Raw genomic sequence first — 17,446 nt, 5'->3', positions numbered from 1 at the left:
AAACTCCAGTTGTACTCGGTTGCATACCGCCTACTCAGAGGTGATCTCTGCCTGACATACAAGGCCATGTCCAACCCAGAATTGATGGACATGCTCCACCTAAAGAAAACCTTATCCCCTCGAGCCACATGTTCTAGGGATCTAAATCTCACCACAGCAATAAATAGGACATGCTGGGGGGATAAATTCCTGTCCCAGAGACTTCCCATGCTTTGGAACAAGATCCCAATCTACATTAGGCAGAGCTCCTCACTAACACTCTTCAAAAGAAACCTTGACGAGTGGATGGGAAACAGAAAGTTTACCTCGGGGATCACTTCGGTGACTCTGCTGGACAGAGGCACAGGGAACTAATCTAAGGGGGCGGCGAAAGCCAACACATTCTGGCTAGGCTTATAAATGCCTTTGGGCAGATAGCCTAGTACCCACCTATGAACCTATGAATCTATAAACGTGTGGTTCATTTATTTATTTATTTTTATCATGTTTGAACTTTTGAACATTCTTTCTTTGGGTTTTGGCCATATGAAATTTGAACATTTAAAAGTTTGATCATGTGAAGTAGACACATATATATATATATATATATATATATATATATATATATATATATATATATAAATACATATATATATATATATATATATATATATATATATATATATATATATATATATATATATAAATGAGATAGACTCACAGGCATTTAATAGGCTAGCTGCCCTTGCAGGCCATTTTAAGCCTAGCTGATTTGATGTGCCCACTCTAGGTCCTAAGGCAGCCAAACCTTCTCAACAGTCCCACACTCTCAGCCTAGAGATGTCTCCCAGCCCTGGCCTTCATCAGGGCTTAGAGAGCAGTCTGCCCTGTCAGCACAATCCCTCCCTCTGAATGGAGACACCAGTTTTCCTTGTCTATGCTTTTAAATATCCGATCCACTAATCAGACTTGAGGTGCCTTGGCTGTAGTCAGGGCTCTGTCCTTCTAGGCTAACATCATGGCACTGCACAACATTTTTACCAGTTTTTATCCTAATGTGAGTAGATGGGCAACTTTGTGATGAAGTTTGCAAATTATGTAGTTCTCTTTTAGATAACACACCACCTTCTTGAAAAAAAAATCCTTCTATTATAAGTTGATCCCATGCTGCAGTGTGTGTGTTTATCTTTTATATCTTTTATGCAGATACTAGTGACCCATCTTGTCAAAGTGGGAAAAAAAAATATTTATATAATCATGAAAAGTAATGGGAGTAATGCAATGCAGAACGTAGTCTCCAAGTAATGCAGCATGGTGAAATTCTAGACTGGATAAAACTGTTGTTAACATAGAGAATTATGATTGGGTCACCGATCAGAGCTTGTTTGTGCTTGAGACATGGATGTCAAGAAATTCACCTCAAGAGCAAAGTTCAAGAGGTGAATCTTGGCATCCATGTCAAGAACACATAGTTTAAAGTTATAATAAAAAACGAACCGCTAAAAACACAAACTAGTTTAAAGTTATAATAAAAAATGAACCGCTAAAAACACAAACTAGTTTAAAGTTATAATAAAAAACGAACCGCTAAAAACACAAACTAGTTTAAAGTTATGATCAGAGACCCAATCATAATTCTTTGTACTGCATGGAGCTTTTTCTGCTTTTCTGCTTTCAAAGCTGTAAAGCACTTAGCGAGCACTGTCAGAAAGACAGTGAAACAGTCCCTTTATGTCTACACAGTGACCTTGCTATGACTCTCAAATGTCCAGATTTTTGCCTCATATGTAAAACATGTCTGTTTTTCATAAAATCTTTGGTTTTCAGAGAAATCACTGATGACTTGAAGTAACTAAATAATGACATACATTTGAGTTTCAAACTTCTTATAGGAGCATAGTAGGTTACTAAGCTAATGGCCCTGGGACTCATACAAGCCTAGCTAAGTTTAGCCAAGTTTAACCTTTGTACCCAAGAGTGCCTGTATAGCACACACTAAAATCAGCACCTATTGCCCCTGTCCAAGAGGGACACATGTGGGACCTCCAGGACGAATTTATGGATACCCATCCAATCGTCCAAATTGTGCTTAAATAGGGTTAACGAAGGGCTCTGCTAAACATGAATTCGAAATCTGTTCCTCTGGGAGACAAATCTATCCCTCCAGCAGGTTCTGTTGATGTCACATACCAGGTTTAGGTCCTAAGAACAAGTGACCAGTATAACATTTGACTTCAAAATGTGCAGCATTTCCATTAAGGCAGGGTCAGAGACTGCCTTATATGCAAGGCACAGGTCACCTCTGAGCAGTCTGTATGATGCAGAGTAAAGTGACAGTGATTACAGTCTTTCAGAAAATGCAGGCGAACACACATCCTGTTATTCTAACTAACTTCTAAGTTTATAAGAGGAAAGGACACCTTATGGGTATGGACAGCAGGCAGAAATATATATGTTTTTCATTCTGCTGCTACCTTTGCTGTTCAGTACATGCAGATGTGACTATCTAGCACTTGACCCAACCTTAAGAAATTAAGCAGTGGAGCTTACAATTTGTTAAGATTGGGTGTTGCACTATAGTAGTGCTTAACTGATTTGTCTTTTTCTAAATATCAAACAGTAATCACTGCACTCCAAGCACTACGAGTTAATTATGTAGATGTTAGTTAGAGAGCTTCTTAAATTAAAAAAAAAATAATTAAGAATAAAATGACGCCAGTAATGAGAAAACTGTTTTAGAAAATAAAGAGGCACCCACTCAACATTCTGGCTAAACAATATAATGTTCTTAAAAATAAACAAGTCCATACTATCATATAGGTCAGTTCTGATGCTAAACATGGATGCAAAGGCATATATGAATACTGGCAGTCCATTTAGACCCAGTGATTTCCAACTTTAGTAGTAAAGACTGGGTAGGTTATCTTCTGCTGAAGAAAGTAACAAGTATTGTTACAAGGGTGTCACAGATCATAGATGTAGAACAGAGTGTGTGCGCTGTGTCTTTAAAAAGCATATCAAGGACTGAACGTGCATATATAAATAGAAGGCACGTGCTATACTCAGTGCCATTTTGAAAGTGCAGCCAGAGAGCGAGCAAGTAAGAATGAATGTAGCTAGTTTGTATATAAGTTACCAAAATTAAAGTTAACAAGCTTCAATCGTGATGTGTTTGCACATAATAAAGCTGCTTGAACAGAACCCACAGACTCATCTATTACATTCTGACTAGACAAGCAACAATAGACAAATTACAGCAGTTTACAAGATAATCTACATATCAGGAGACAGTGACACATTCTGTGGGAAGTGGTCAGTAAGCTACTCTTCTGTTACAGGCATACTAGGTGGTCCATCAACACGCTATTCCTTGCCTTTATTTCTCAGAATGCTATCATTCTCCATTGATCAGTCCTTGCCCTGGCATCTGAATTTTTTTCTGTGCTTTGCCCTGACCAAGTTTTTTCCCCTCCCAGACACCAAGGTGTATTCAGTGATATCCTGACAAATACCCCCATTCCTTGTAACAGCATTGTCATCGTGATAAGTAATCCTGACTCCTTAGAACAGCACTGTCATCCTGACAATTACCCTACTCCTTTTAACAGCACCACCAACATGACAATTACCCCTAGTCTTGGTAATGACACAGTCATCATGACAAGCACCCCACACCTCCAAACAGCACTGTCATCATGACAATTACCCCTACTCCTTGTAACAACACTGTCATCATGACAAACACCCCACACCTCCAAACAGCACTATCATTATGACAAGCACCCCACACCTCATAACAGCACTGTTGTCATGACAAGTACCCCACACCTCATAACAGCACTGTTGTCATGACAAGCACCCCCACACCTCATAACAGCACCGTCATCATGACAAGAATCTCTACAATATGATGGTCAGAAATTCTGTAGTTCTCCAATGTGAGAGTCAGTGTTGCATACCCTAAATTTTCAAAGCCTTCTATCCTGGAGGTGGTATATACCCCTTAAAAGCATTACAGAGGAGTGCCATCCCAACAAAACATTGACACTGGAGAGAAAGGAGCAATCTGAAAGGGCAGGTAAAGCCATATAACAGTTAAAGAAGCTACACGAAGGGGTAACATTAATGCAGCAGCATCTACTGTTCATAAAAACCATCACCTCCAACCCCAAAATAAACCAGTTACCTAATACCTCTCAACAAAAAACAGATCCCAACCTCACCTTACTAAATATGAACCTAAGAAGTATGTGTAATAAAATCCATATCATACATGCCTACCTTGCAACATATACTCCTGATGTAGTCATAACTACTGAAATCTGGTTAAAAAAAGAAATAAAAATGAAAACTGTGGGATCGATATATGCAGAGGAGAAACAATGATTAAAAGAAGGCAGGATTTGAATGAGCTATGTAATGACCGACTAACAATGACTGGATATGTTAAAAGTAATGAATAATGTTTGCAGCTACAGTTGTGTCACACTGTTTGGAATGTAGAATGTTTGCAACTGAGATTGTGTTGTTATGGTTTATTGTCATTTATACAAATGTAACATGGACTATGTCATACACAATCATTTAATAAAGATGTGTCTTGTTTAAAAAAAAGGAAAGAAAGAAAAGATAATGAGATCATTCCCCAGGGATACAATATACTCAGGAAAGACAGACAAAACAAGGGTGCAGACGGTGTAGCAATCATCTATAGACATTTCCTAACCATCACCTTACTTCCTCAGAAAATATCTAACTTTAACAATGCTGAATTTCTAATAACATTCCTGAAAATCAACAATAGGAAAACTATGTTTAACAGCAATTTATATACCACCAGGGAACACCATTGATACTGTCAAAAACATCCTGTAGTGGATACGCTAACAAATTAACCATGAAACTATAATACTTGGAGACTTAAATATAGACTGGCAAGACAAATTCCACTACTCCTACTGAATTCATAAGCCTGTCAATTTTAAACAATTAATATTCACACCCACTAGAATGAATAAAACTTCAGGGAGACACTCAACATTAGACTAGATCTTTACAAACCAGACAAACTGACAAAAGTAGGCTGTGTGACTGGTGAGGTATTGTCATCTATGCCAGGAGAAGTAGTGCATTGGATGTGTAACATATGCCAGCACTGCTAGCTGGAATTTTGTAAAGAATTATATGTCATTTGTATATCAAAGTAATTTGTACAGATGTTTGTGTTGAAAAATGCATTTGTAAAGCTGCTTGTGTTAAAAATGTACTAAGAGTGTGCCCTGTTTGGACAGAAAAAGAAATATACATATATTATTGTAGCTGTTTAAATGTATGTTTTAACAGAGGATACCGGGTGAAAATGGGCTCATCTCAATCCACCTAACTTTCAAAATAGTTTGAATTAAATTATCTGTCTTAGACCATAAAGATAATATCTTACAGTTCTCAATGCAGCCAGAGACAAAAAGTCTGTACTATGAAGCTTTCCGCATTGTCTTTGGGGTGAACTAATTGCTACTCTGTAGGAGTAGAAGTTTAAAATTGTTTTATGACTTCCAGGAGTAGAAGCAGATCTTAGCAAGGCCCTTTGTGTGTGTATTATTGACACATATGTGCTAAATCCTGACAGCTTCTTGCCAAGTGGGGTAGCATGGGAAGCAGAAGTCAGATGACCAGATCTATGTGATGTCATTCTGTAATCCATCACTAAAAATATATTTTAATACCAGACAAGACTGAAGTCGCAGGGCAGTCCGTTTTTGGAACCTGACAAAGGAGGACCCCTCACCTACTTCATCTTGCCTTCCTCTAGTAAGTGACCCAGGGGATAGTAATTCTTTAGATCAGTCAGGAAAATATAGTGAGATCAGTTAAGTACTGTTTTTCTGTACCTGTGTGAATCTATGCATCTGTGTTATTTTATTCTTGTGGCTGAAACTCGGGTTTTTCTGTAAATAGATATTTAGTATTTTCATATTCTTTTCTTATTCATTGTTAACTATATTTAAACTTTTCATTGTGGCCGGTCTATTAAAGATTATTTTAATCTCTGAGAGTAATTATATACATTTGGTAACAGCTGCTCCTGAAAGCTTTGTTGTTGGTCAAACTACTATTTGTATTGATATTAATTTAATTCCGTATAACTAGGTACCCTTCAAGAGCCTTAGAGTAGCTGGCTTTGGAGTGTCTGGTGGTGGTGTAACTACCTTATAATCTGTGTAGAAGCGGGCATAGGTTTTAAATCTGTGCCAGCCTTTCCCAGGTGTGTGTGTGTGTGTGTGTGTGTGTGTGTGTGTGTGTGTGTGTGTGTGTGTGTGTGTGTGTGTGTGTGTGTGTCTGTGAAAATCAAATCTCAAAGAGTGTGTGTGTCAGATGTTTGGAGCAGGAACATGAAACACTGGCTTCACAGACAGGGTGCTGGAGAACTTGGCTTAGAAACTCAGCTGAGATCTCAACTTTATAACTGTGCCAGTGGGGAGTCTTATTGGAAACCTGAAGGGAGCTAGAGAAATACAGACCCCGGACTGAGTGTGTTTGCTGTGTGCTCTTAAGGGAAATTGTGCTTGATGTAGACAGCTGCATCTGGAAATACTGTTTCCATTTTTATTCCAAGTGAACGTCCCTCTCCAGTGTCAGTGGCAAGGATTCAGGCTCCTTGATTACTGGCCCAGAGTGGAGACATCACAGGCTGCCTTTCAGATGGCATAAGTGGCCACATACCAACATATGCCATTAGAACTCACCATAACCTAGATAAACATATTGTCTATAATAAAATACAAAATGCAACCAATTTCAGCAAAGATATTTTCAATGAAACACTAAAACAATATAACTGCAATGTACTTAGAACAATGCCACTGTTGTAGAGCACTTTAATAACATAATCTTATAGACCTTAATTAATCTACCACCACTATGCAATAAAAGAGTAAAGTCCAACCCCGCACCATGGCTGACAAAAGAAACAAGAAAACATGATAAAAACAGACAAAGCCTTGAAAAACTTGTATAAAAATAGAACTCAAAATGCCTTCCAGCAATTTAGACATCTTAGAGACCTTTCAAAACTTCATATCAAAGAGGACAAGCAAATATTCTATACCAACCTACAGGATAAACATCAAAACAACCCAAAATGTTTTTTGGTTATCACTAAGTAAACTACTCCACCCTGGCAAGACTACCACTCCCTCTCCAAAAACAGGCAATACGACAGACTGTGTCCCCACACAGTTTAATTCCTACTTTATACAGTTAATATTACCTCTCTTAGACACTGATACATCTGTCCCACCTCTCTCTACCCATGACCAGTCAAAACCACGCACAATTCTTCAGTTTTAGTCCAGTACCTACCTAACTCATGATTAACTTGCACCTTAAACTAAATACTACTTCCATAGCTTTAGACCATCTACCATCAGACTAACTAAAAATGGCTGCAGAAATCATAGCCCTCCCTTGTGTCCATACTAATTAATAGGTCCATAGCAGTAAGATATGTACCATCACTGTCGAAAAAATCCTACATCATACCACTGCACAAAGGTGGTACATCTACAGAATTTAATAACTACAGACCAATAGCGATTCTCTCCTCCCTCTCCAAAATATCAGAGAAATGTATCCATATGCAGCTGATGCAATACCTAACCCCAAATAATCTGCTCTCAGAAACACAACATGGCTTTAGGCCGCAGAACAGCACCACTACTGCGCTACTACATTTTACCGATATAATAAACCAACGTAGAAACGATGGTCTGCTTGTGTCCGCCACGTTCTTAGACTTGTCACAGACATTTGATGCTGTCTCACACCAGCAACTGCTTGTTCGACTCACCTCAACAGGACTTTCGCAGTACTTCTTGTTGTGGTTCCTTAGTTACCTGTCTGGAAGGCAACAAGCTGTTAAATGGCAACAAACCTACTCATCCTTTCAACCAGTTATTACTGCTGTCCCTCAAGGCTCTACCCTACGTCCTCTCCTGTTTAATAGATTTAGTAAAACAAAAACAAACACACTTGTAGATGCCGGCGCTAGTGAAATTTTAAATAAAGAATAAGCACTTTCATTTACTGCTGTAACATAAACTTTATCAGATTCAGAACTCCCTCTTAAAAACACTTCCTTAAAAAGTAATAAAACGCCATCTAGTGACAAAAATTAAAAACATTCATAATGCACCAATTAAACATTACCAGTTCTAGCTGAAAAAAATAAACACTATAGTAAGTAAAAACAATCATTTAAACTCACATGAAAAATTACACATACAAAATTATAATGCCTCTGCATATTAACATATTGTAAAATTACATAACGTAACATAACTACTCCATGTTAAAATTAAAAACACTACTAAATATGCATCCTTTTCAACAGGAGCAGACTATTAATCAAAAGTTGTTTGTTAATATCAGAGGATTTGTAGAATCCAGTAACAATTGCCAGTATAATTCCTGCTTTTCCACATATACTGACTAATCATGCCCCCCTGTCAAAATGTGGAATCTTTTCTAAAACAAAAAAAATATTTTTTTAAAATCCTGACATTTCTTGGAGTGCTTAAATACAGTGTCATTAGGGTACTTCTTTATAGTGCAAACTGCTGATATGTCCGTGTTTCTAAAGCTTTTTCAGTCTTTCCAACATAAAAAGCTAAGCATGAAGTACACTGTGCAAGATAAACCACTCCTGTTGTGTTACAGTTGCACTTCCCATGAGGATAAATAGGCTTAGGAAAATTTTCTACCATGAAATTCACACATATTCCTAAAAATCTACACTGCTGGGCATATGCCGCACATTTAAACATACCTTTGGCAGGTATATGGTCAGTTTTTTTACTGTGACCTCCTTTTTCAAAAAATCCTTTTTAAATTAATTTCTGATCTATAAACCATTATTGGACCTTCTCATAAAACTTTGGACAAACCTTGTGTAGAAATGTAGCTATTCCAATTCCTCTCTAATATTGATTTAACTTCCTTGGAAGCACTACTGAAATCATGTACCATTGCTTAGGAGAGTTATTTAATTTTCCAGAGCTGGCCTGCTCATTTTCTTGGGAAGGTACTGCTTCACTGCCTGCAATTCTTGTAATCCCAAGACCATGTTTAAACACCGGTTTATAAAACTTGGACCTACCTCTAACCACTTCATACTTTAAAGTTTCAACCAACGCTATAGGATATTATCTATCAAAAACCATCTTCCTCAAAACACTGGTTTCATCATGAAACCTATTGTCATCAATAGTAAGGCGTGATATCCTAATGAATTGGCTTTTAAGCATGTTTCTGTTCTGCCAGGGTGGGTGATGGCTTTTATAATAAAAGTGTTTGAATAAGTTTCTATCCTGTAAACTGATGAGGTAAACCTTGGTTCAGTGACATCCTTACCAAAGGACAGGACCAAAACGTTTTTGTCGTTTTTGTCATATTAAATACCAAAAAAGTCATAGTGTTCATATACTTCAAAAACTCATCTGCCTGCTCAACACTACCTGACAATAAAATAAAATAAAAATTTCATCCAAAAATCTAATTTGCAAAAGGGGATGATAAAACAAAAAGTTTCTCCCATGACCATAACCAGTTTTAGTAAAAATTGAGGCTTCTGAGACCCCCATTGCTACTCCAGAAATTTGCTTAAAATACTCTGATTCAAAAAACACTACATTCTGGAATAGCATCCCCACACAAATAAAGCTCTCTGACAAACTAAATACTTTTAAACCACTGTTTAAACAAACCCTGGGATTCAGCAAGCTGTGCATGGCGTGCAGGATATGCACGAGAGCTCCTACACTATTCCTGCATGCACACAGCTCCTGTATGCTAATTACCCAATTTTCTGGTAAAAACTATGCAAATGAGGTGAATTAGTGATCCAGGAAGCAGGCGGGCATCTGTACATGAATAGTGTAACCTGCAGAAATGTATTCGGTTATTAACCAAATACATTTCTGCAAATTACAAAACGGAGACATGACAGCTCAAAAGAAAGCATGTATTCAATATGGTTTACTATTGTTTGTGTGAACGACATTCTATCGGCTGCAATGTGCCGAAAAACAGAATGTCGAATGCACAAGCACTTTTGCACCAGATAGTCGACTCCACTTATGCGAATGCACAACTGCATAAGTGGAAATCGACTATCTGCACTTTGATCGCGGTATAGTGGGGAGTGGAAATTCATCCACATCCCCACTGTAGTGTGATCTCGGAGTTAGAATATATAAGTGGGGTGGGTGCAGGGGGGCTTGCCCCCCTTCAAAAATGTGATAGCTGTATAGGAGTTTGATTTACATCAGCTCCTATATGGCTATCATGTGGTGGTTTCGACAACAATGTCGAGTTAAATGCGTCGAGCATTTGGTTCGACATTGTGAAAGGTATTTGTTTTTACTTTTGGTATTACCATTCGTTTATTTGAATTGAAAATGTCTTTCCGTTCGAATAAACAATAGTAAACCATTCAATGTAGCAGGCATGCCAATGGCCAAATATATGGCCATTCGCATGGGAAATAGTTGCAAAATTATAAAAAAATAACTTTTACTTTTTTTTTGGAACGATTTCGGCCATTTAAGCATAGGGCAGCGATGCACAAATGGGATCGGCCCAAAAATAAGAAAACAAATTGGAAATAAGCTTTTAAACCCAAATCAGCATTTTGCCATAATAATCAATAGCATGCATAAGACAACAGTACCAAGGAATAGTGGTTGCTAAGGGGAAAGCCTCAGTGTAAGTGTGGTAACTATGAATTAGCATTCTGTTTTATGCAAATGAGGGGATTAACACTGAATCACAGATTTCCTCTCAGTGTTAGCTTGCACCCAACTGTGTAGATGCAGCAACACCATGGTATAAGAGGTAGATGACCTCATAAAGGTGAGTGTCATGCATGCTGTAAGCTTATTGGAGCTCTGTGGCCCGTGTTTGCCCTTAGCTAAGCACAGCTAAAGGAAGGGGGGTGTGTCTGAGGCTGCCTTGCAGTGTTCACATTGCCTAAACAGGTGTGAGCACCACGCACCGGGTTTTAAACAAAAAAAAAAAATCAGGAATTAGTAGTTCTGTTCACATCTGAGCACTGGATATGCGCGGCACGCCTTGGGGCAATGGGAAGGGAAAACAGCAGTAGGAGGGCAATAAAGGAGAACTAGCATAGCTGGCAGGTGAAATGTATCAGAATCAGCCAATTACACAGGCAGCAGCCCAGCCCAGCACACTGCTATAAACTATGCAAACACCCTTCACTCTGGTTTTTCCCACAAACTCTACACCACCGGTGTACACAGACAGGGAAATTTTACCTGACAAAACTAACAAAATGTTAGGGGCTGCTGTTGCTCTCATACATCAATATGTGGAAGAGACTGACGGTGGTGATGATGTGAATGGTGTAACTTGAGCACTAATCCAGGCATTCTCTAAAGTATTCAATTGTATTTATTACTGCTTGGTAGTAACTTGATTAAAGTTTAGCTGTCATTCTAAGTCTTTTGGATTAAGCACTTGGGCTTCAGACCAGTTGTTTTACATTAGGAAGGTTTGTGGCATGCACTGTGGTGGCAGGACAGGTAGCTTTCATCCTTCTAAGTTGGGAACTGCTGATTGAGAGCCCAGTGTCTGTTATTCTTAAAGTGTATTAGTTCCGGTTTAGGCACTTGGGCTTCAGGCCAGTTATTTTACATTAAGAAGGTTTGTGGTCTGCACTCTTGTGGGAGAAGAGGCTGGACTCTGCCCTTCTGAGCTGGGAATTTCTGGTTAAAGGTTTATAGTGCCTGAATATTTGAACTGTATCTTACTGAAATTGGTACACCTTGTTTGCTGTAGCATAGACTAGATCCAGGCCTGCTGAATATAGCTTTGTTTATATGCTTGTTGTTTGTTTGCTTGTTATTTCCCTGGAACGCTAATTCCACCTAATACGCGGCTTCTCAGTGCTTCTGTGGCTCACTAGTGATATCTGCATTGCTTACTGTACTTATTTCCTTGTTTCACTTGAAAGTAAGTTACTGTTTGTCGTTTTTGCATTTAAGTTACCTGTAACACATTGCACTTAAGTTACCTGGCACTTGCTCACTAAAGCAATTATATAAGTCAGCACTAAAAATTAAAAGCACTACACCCTCACTCCCCACTGGCCCTAGTTTTCAATTATTAAGGAATTCCCAATATTATTCTAGCATGTCCAAAGGTCAGTTGTCAATCTCCTCTTCGGTCCAGCTGGTGAATCTGGGAATCTTGAGGCAATGTTACAACTGCCTCATGTACACAGACAACCCTCTCCTCCTCCCAACAAATTCCAACACATGTGAGAGATGCAACCATATAGCCAAACTGGAGGCTAAGCTCTCTCAACTCAGTACTGGCATAACCAGTCAGGAGGAGAAGGAAACTATACTCACTACAATTCCATTCTCACATAGACCTACCACGACAGCAAACCAAACACATAATCACACAAAAACATACCCGGAGGCTCTAAATAAAGATCTGCTGAAGCAGCAGAGACCTCCAAAGCAGACACCCAAGCAGCCGCTACCCCAAAACAAAACACGTGCAACACATATCTCACAAAGCCAGTGTGCCAAACAGTCACAGCCCTTAAGACTAAACAACACACCTGATACACTTGTAATAGGTGACTCTATCGTCAGGCACACTGACGTCCTGCTCACCAGGCTGAACAAGGAGAGGGTCACGGTGAGCAGCCTGTCGGTGCTAGGATCCGCCACATAACACAAGCACTCAGGTCACTCCAAGGCAAGTACAAATATGACTCAGTCATTGTCCATGCTGGTGTGAATGACCTGAGACGTACCTCCCTGGACTACATGAAAAGAGACATAAAGGAGCTCTCTGAGCATGTAGCCCAGGCCGGTATGACCCTGACCTTGAGTAGCATTTTACCCTCACCAAAAATGATGCCACAATATGAAGACAAGATGATCAATTTCAACAATTGGCTTAAGTACTGGTGTCATTCAAAGGGGATCCAATGCCTGTCAGCTTGGGATGATATGCTCGACAAGCCACGATGCTTCGCTAGGGACGGCTTGCACCTGTCACCCTGGGCTTTGGATATTGGCAAAGGCTCTTGCTACCCCATAGTGCCTTTTTAGGCAAGGCTCAAAAGACAAACCCACCTCCATAGGTATCACAAGGGATAAGAAACTAAGAGTAATGCTACTCAACGCCAGAAGTCTAAACCTCAAGATGCACGACTCAAACTCTCCTTAGCATGGAGAACATCGATATCTGTGCAGTAACAGAAACCTGGTTCAGGGCTCCGAGAGCACCCCAGCACTACCAGGTTATACCTCATACCATGCTTTTCGCCCCAAAACTTGGACCGAACCACAAAAGGAGGGGGAGTATCGATATTCATCAAAGATACCCACACCTCCAGGTTGGTGGCAAAGCACGAAGCATCAGAGACTATCCATGTGCAACTAACAGTGGGTAAAACTGCCTTCCAGTTTATAGCCTGCTACAGACCACCCTCCCAAACCCAGGAACCCCACTCGGCCTTCCTGAGAACACTGGAAAATATGAAGGTCTCACCAAACACCATTATATTGGGCGACTTCAACTACCCAAACATAGACTGGGAGCATTACTCTAGCTCCAACACCCTAGCCCAAAGGTTCCTAGAATTTATAAACTCAAATGCTATGGAACAACTTGTTACCACTCCCACAAGAGGGAAAACATACTGGACCTGATCATCACCAACATGGGGACTCTATGCTCCAGACCAGAAGTGTATCCCTCACTGGTAAGATCAGACCATAAACTAATCTCACTGGATATTCACATCCCGACCCCACCCCCTGCCCAGAAAACCACAGTGAAAAACTTCTCTAAAGCAAATTTTGCACTCCTCAAAACTGAGGTGGAATCCTTCAAAGTCCCCGGGCCTGTGGAAAATACAGCCCAGACCGCAGAATCCTTTATAAACGCATTCTATGAACACCTTCAGGAATGCATGGATCATGCGATCCCAAATAAAACCAAGACCCAATCCTCCAAAGGCAGACGTCCTGTCTGGTGGACCCCAGCCATAAGCAAACTATACAATAGAAGGAGGAAGCTACTAAATGATAAAGCAAAATCCCAAAAAGGGAAGGCATCACTGATCAGTATTAGCAAAAAACTATGGGCACACATAAAATTGTCTAAGGCCAGCTTTGAGAGAAAAATTGCACAGGACATGAAGGATAATCACAAGGCTTTCTTTAGTTATGTTAGGAACCTGGGTGGTAATTCCCAGATATGCTCAGAATTAGTCCAGAATGACAAAAAATACACCAAACCCACAGACATTGCCAACATCCTAGCTGACAGGTTCAGCGCAAACTTCTCCCTCCCCACCAAAAGGGCAAATATCTATCCCAGCAGAGTGCTGCCTCCCTGACAACTCAGATGCTCAGGTAAGAGCCGCCCTCTCCAAAGCAAAAACACAGCATCAATGGGACCAGATGGTGTCCCGGCTGCATCCTACATGAACTCAAAGAAGAGCTAAACCCAAACATAAAACTACTGTTCAATCTCAGCCTTACTACAGGATATGTGCCCAAAGAGTGGCGTACAGCAACAGTGGTCCCTCTCCATAAAGGTGGTGCCTCAACGGATCCTGGAAACTATCGCCCCATAAGCCTGACTAGCTTGGTCTGCAAAGCTATGGAAAGGATCATCATGGACCTCATAAATAAAGATATTGGGGACCTACAAACACTGGATCCTACCCAGTTCGGCTTTGTTAAGGGCAGATCCTGCCTCTTAAACCTGGTTGATTTCTTAGAAACAGTCACCAAGGCCATTGACGAGGGAAAGGTGGTCCACACAGCCTACCTGGACCTCGCAAAAGCCTTCGATACAATACCCCACTCGGGCATTATAGATAAGCTCACCAGCTTAAATATAAACCCCTATGTCACTAGATGGATTGCAAACTGGCTCAAGGACAGAACCCACATGGTTAGAATTGCTGGAGCCATGTCAGACTCCAAACCAGTTACAAGTGGTGTCCCACAAGGCTCAGTCCTGGGACCTCTCTTGTTCGGTATATATTTCTCGGAGGTACAGGCCAACACGGAAGGACTGTGGCTGACCAAGTTTGCAGATGACTGCAAACTGGGTGCCATAATCGACTCTCCAGCCGACACAAGCATCCTCCAAAAGGGCCTCATAGAAACAGACAACTGGTGCCAGAGCCATGGCCTCAAGCTAAATGCCAAAAGTGTATAGTCATCCCCTTTGGCAAAAACAAAGTGCCCACAAATTACCACATAGGTGGAAATCCATTAAGTACAGAAGAAGTAATTAGGGACCTGGGGACCCAAGTTGATAGCAATCTCTCATTTGACAACCACGTGGCCAAAGTGGTTAGAAAACATTTTATATAGCCCACCTAATCATGAAGGGATTCACATCTAGATCAGGGAGGTCATCGTGCCTCTTTACTCATCCCTCATCAGGCCCATAATTGAGTACAATGCCCCTTTGGGATGTACCTTACCAGACACCTGCAGCAACTGGAAAGACCCCAAAAGTACCTCACCAAGAGGATCAAAGGGCTCAAACAGATGCCATATGCTGCCCGGTTAAAGAAACTCCAGCTCTACTCAGTGGCATACCGCCTGTTCAGAGGAGATCTGTGCCTGACGTATAAAGCCATGTCCAACCCGAATTAATGGACATGCTGCACCTCAGAAAATCCAAATCCCATCGAGCCACGCTCGAGACTTGAACCTCAGCACTGAAATAAATAGGACATGCTGGCGGGACAGATTCATAACCCAGAGGCTCCCTTCACTCTGGAATAAAATCCCAGTCCAGGTTAGGCAGAGTCCCTCATTGACTCTCTTCAAGAGGAATCTTGATGAGTGGATGGGAGATCATAGGTTTACCCCGGGTATCACTTCTGTGTCACTGTTAGATAGAGGCACAGTATACTAACCTCAAAAAAGGGCATAGCAAAATAAATTTAAAATGGGTGGCGAAAGCCAAACACATTCTGGCTAGGCTTATAAATGCCCTAGGGCAGATAGCCTAGTATGAACCTATGAACCTATGAACCTATGAACCAACCCACAGTGAGGAGGAGGAGATGAGTGTACAGACCCAGGGTAACCTACCAGGGGCTATATGAGCTGGAGATAGTGGAGTGCTATAGGGTGGACAGGGACATTTTACAGCAAATTGCTGAGCTGTGCTGGCCACGCCTCACACACAGAACCAATAGAGGGGAACCCATCTCAGTGTATACCAAGGTATGTGTAGGCTTAAGAATACTAGCCACAGGTACCTTCCAAAGGCCAACTGGGGATATCATGGGGATCTCACAGGCATCAGCATCCAGGGTACTCAGCACATGCCAGTGAGCATAAATATTTCCTCAACACCCATGAGGCATTGAGCAGCAATATGCGTCTCTTCCACCAGATAGCAGAATACCGTGAGGTGGTGGGTACTATAGACTGCACGCACATACACATCAAAGCACTACTCGGTGTGTGGGGTAGGGTCTATATAAACCGCCAGGGCTTCCCCCTCCATCAACTGCCAGGCCATGTGCGATGCCCAGGGCATAATCATGAATGTGTGTGCTGGCAGCCCTGAAAGCTATCACGACTCCCACGTCTGACATATGACACAGCTGTACCAGAAATTTGCCAGTGGGGACATCCCATATGGCCACCTAGTGGTGGATTCTGGTTACGCACTGGAACCATGGCTGATGAAACCCATCAGAAATGCACACACACCCAAACAGGAATTCCATAATGAGGCACATACACAAACCAGGATCATTATAGAGCATGTGTTTGCAATGCTCAAGTCATGGTTCCGGTGCCTGGACATATCTGGTTGAGTCTTGCAGTACTCTTCAGCCACACGTACACAAATGTTCATAGTACGTCCCATGCGACACAATATGATCATGCAAAAACAGCTGCAGCAGGAACAGCACGGGGCAGGGCCAGACAGCCCCCCCCCACCACCATTGCCAAGGCCATCATAAGCACAGAGGAACTTGGAGGAGGAACAATATGAGCCTGCCCATGTAGGCAGAAGGAGTCGTGCCCAGTATGCCCAGGCTTTGGCAAGGAGGCAATGCATAGATCATACACTGACATGGTAGGGACACAGGGAATGACACCGCTCTCTGACTCGCACATACAGTAAAAGGGATGCCAAACATGACACTACCTGTGGTTTACCGTGTATAGGGAGTGTACTATGTGCATCCAACATAGTCAGCCCTCCAGCACCACCCTTAACACTGGCACAGCCACAAGGTAAGTCGCTCTTCCTATCAATTGCTGAATGGAGTACTATGTTCTGCTAGTTGTATCTATGGTATGGATGTGAGCATGCAAGGGAATCGGGTGACTGAATGGAATGGCAGCAGGTAGTGGACACCTCTATGGGCAGC

The sequence above is a fragment of the Protopterus annectens genome, chromosome 12.part0, assembly GCF_019279795.1.
Source record: "Protopterus annectens isolate FY-2018-M chromosome 12.part0, PAN1.0, whole genome shotgun sequence".
Classification (NCBI taxonomy): Eukaryota; Metazoa; Chordata; order Ceratodontiformes; family Protopteridae; genus Protopterus; species Protopterus annectens.
This window is presented reverse-complemented; position numbering follows the sequence as displayed.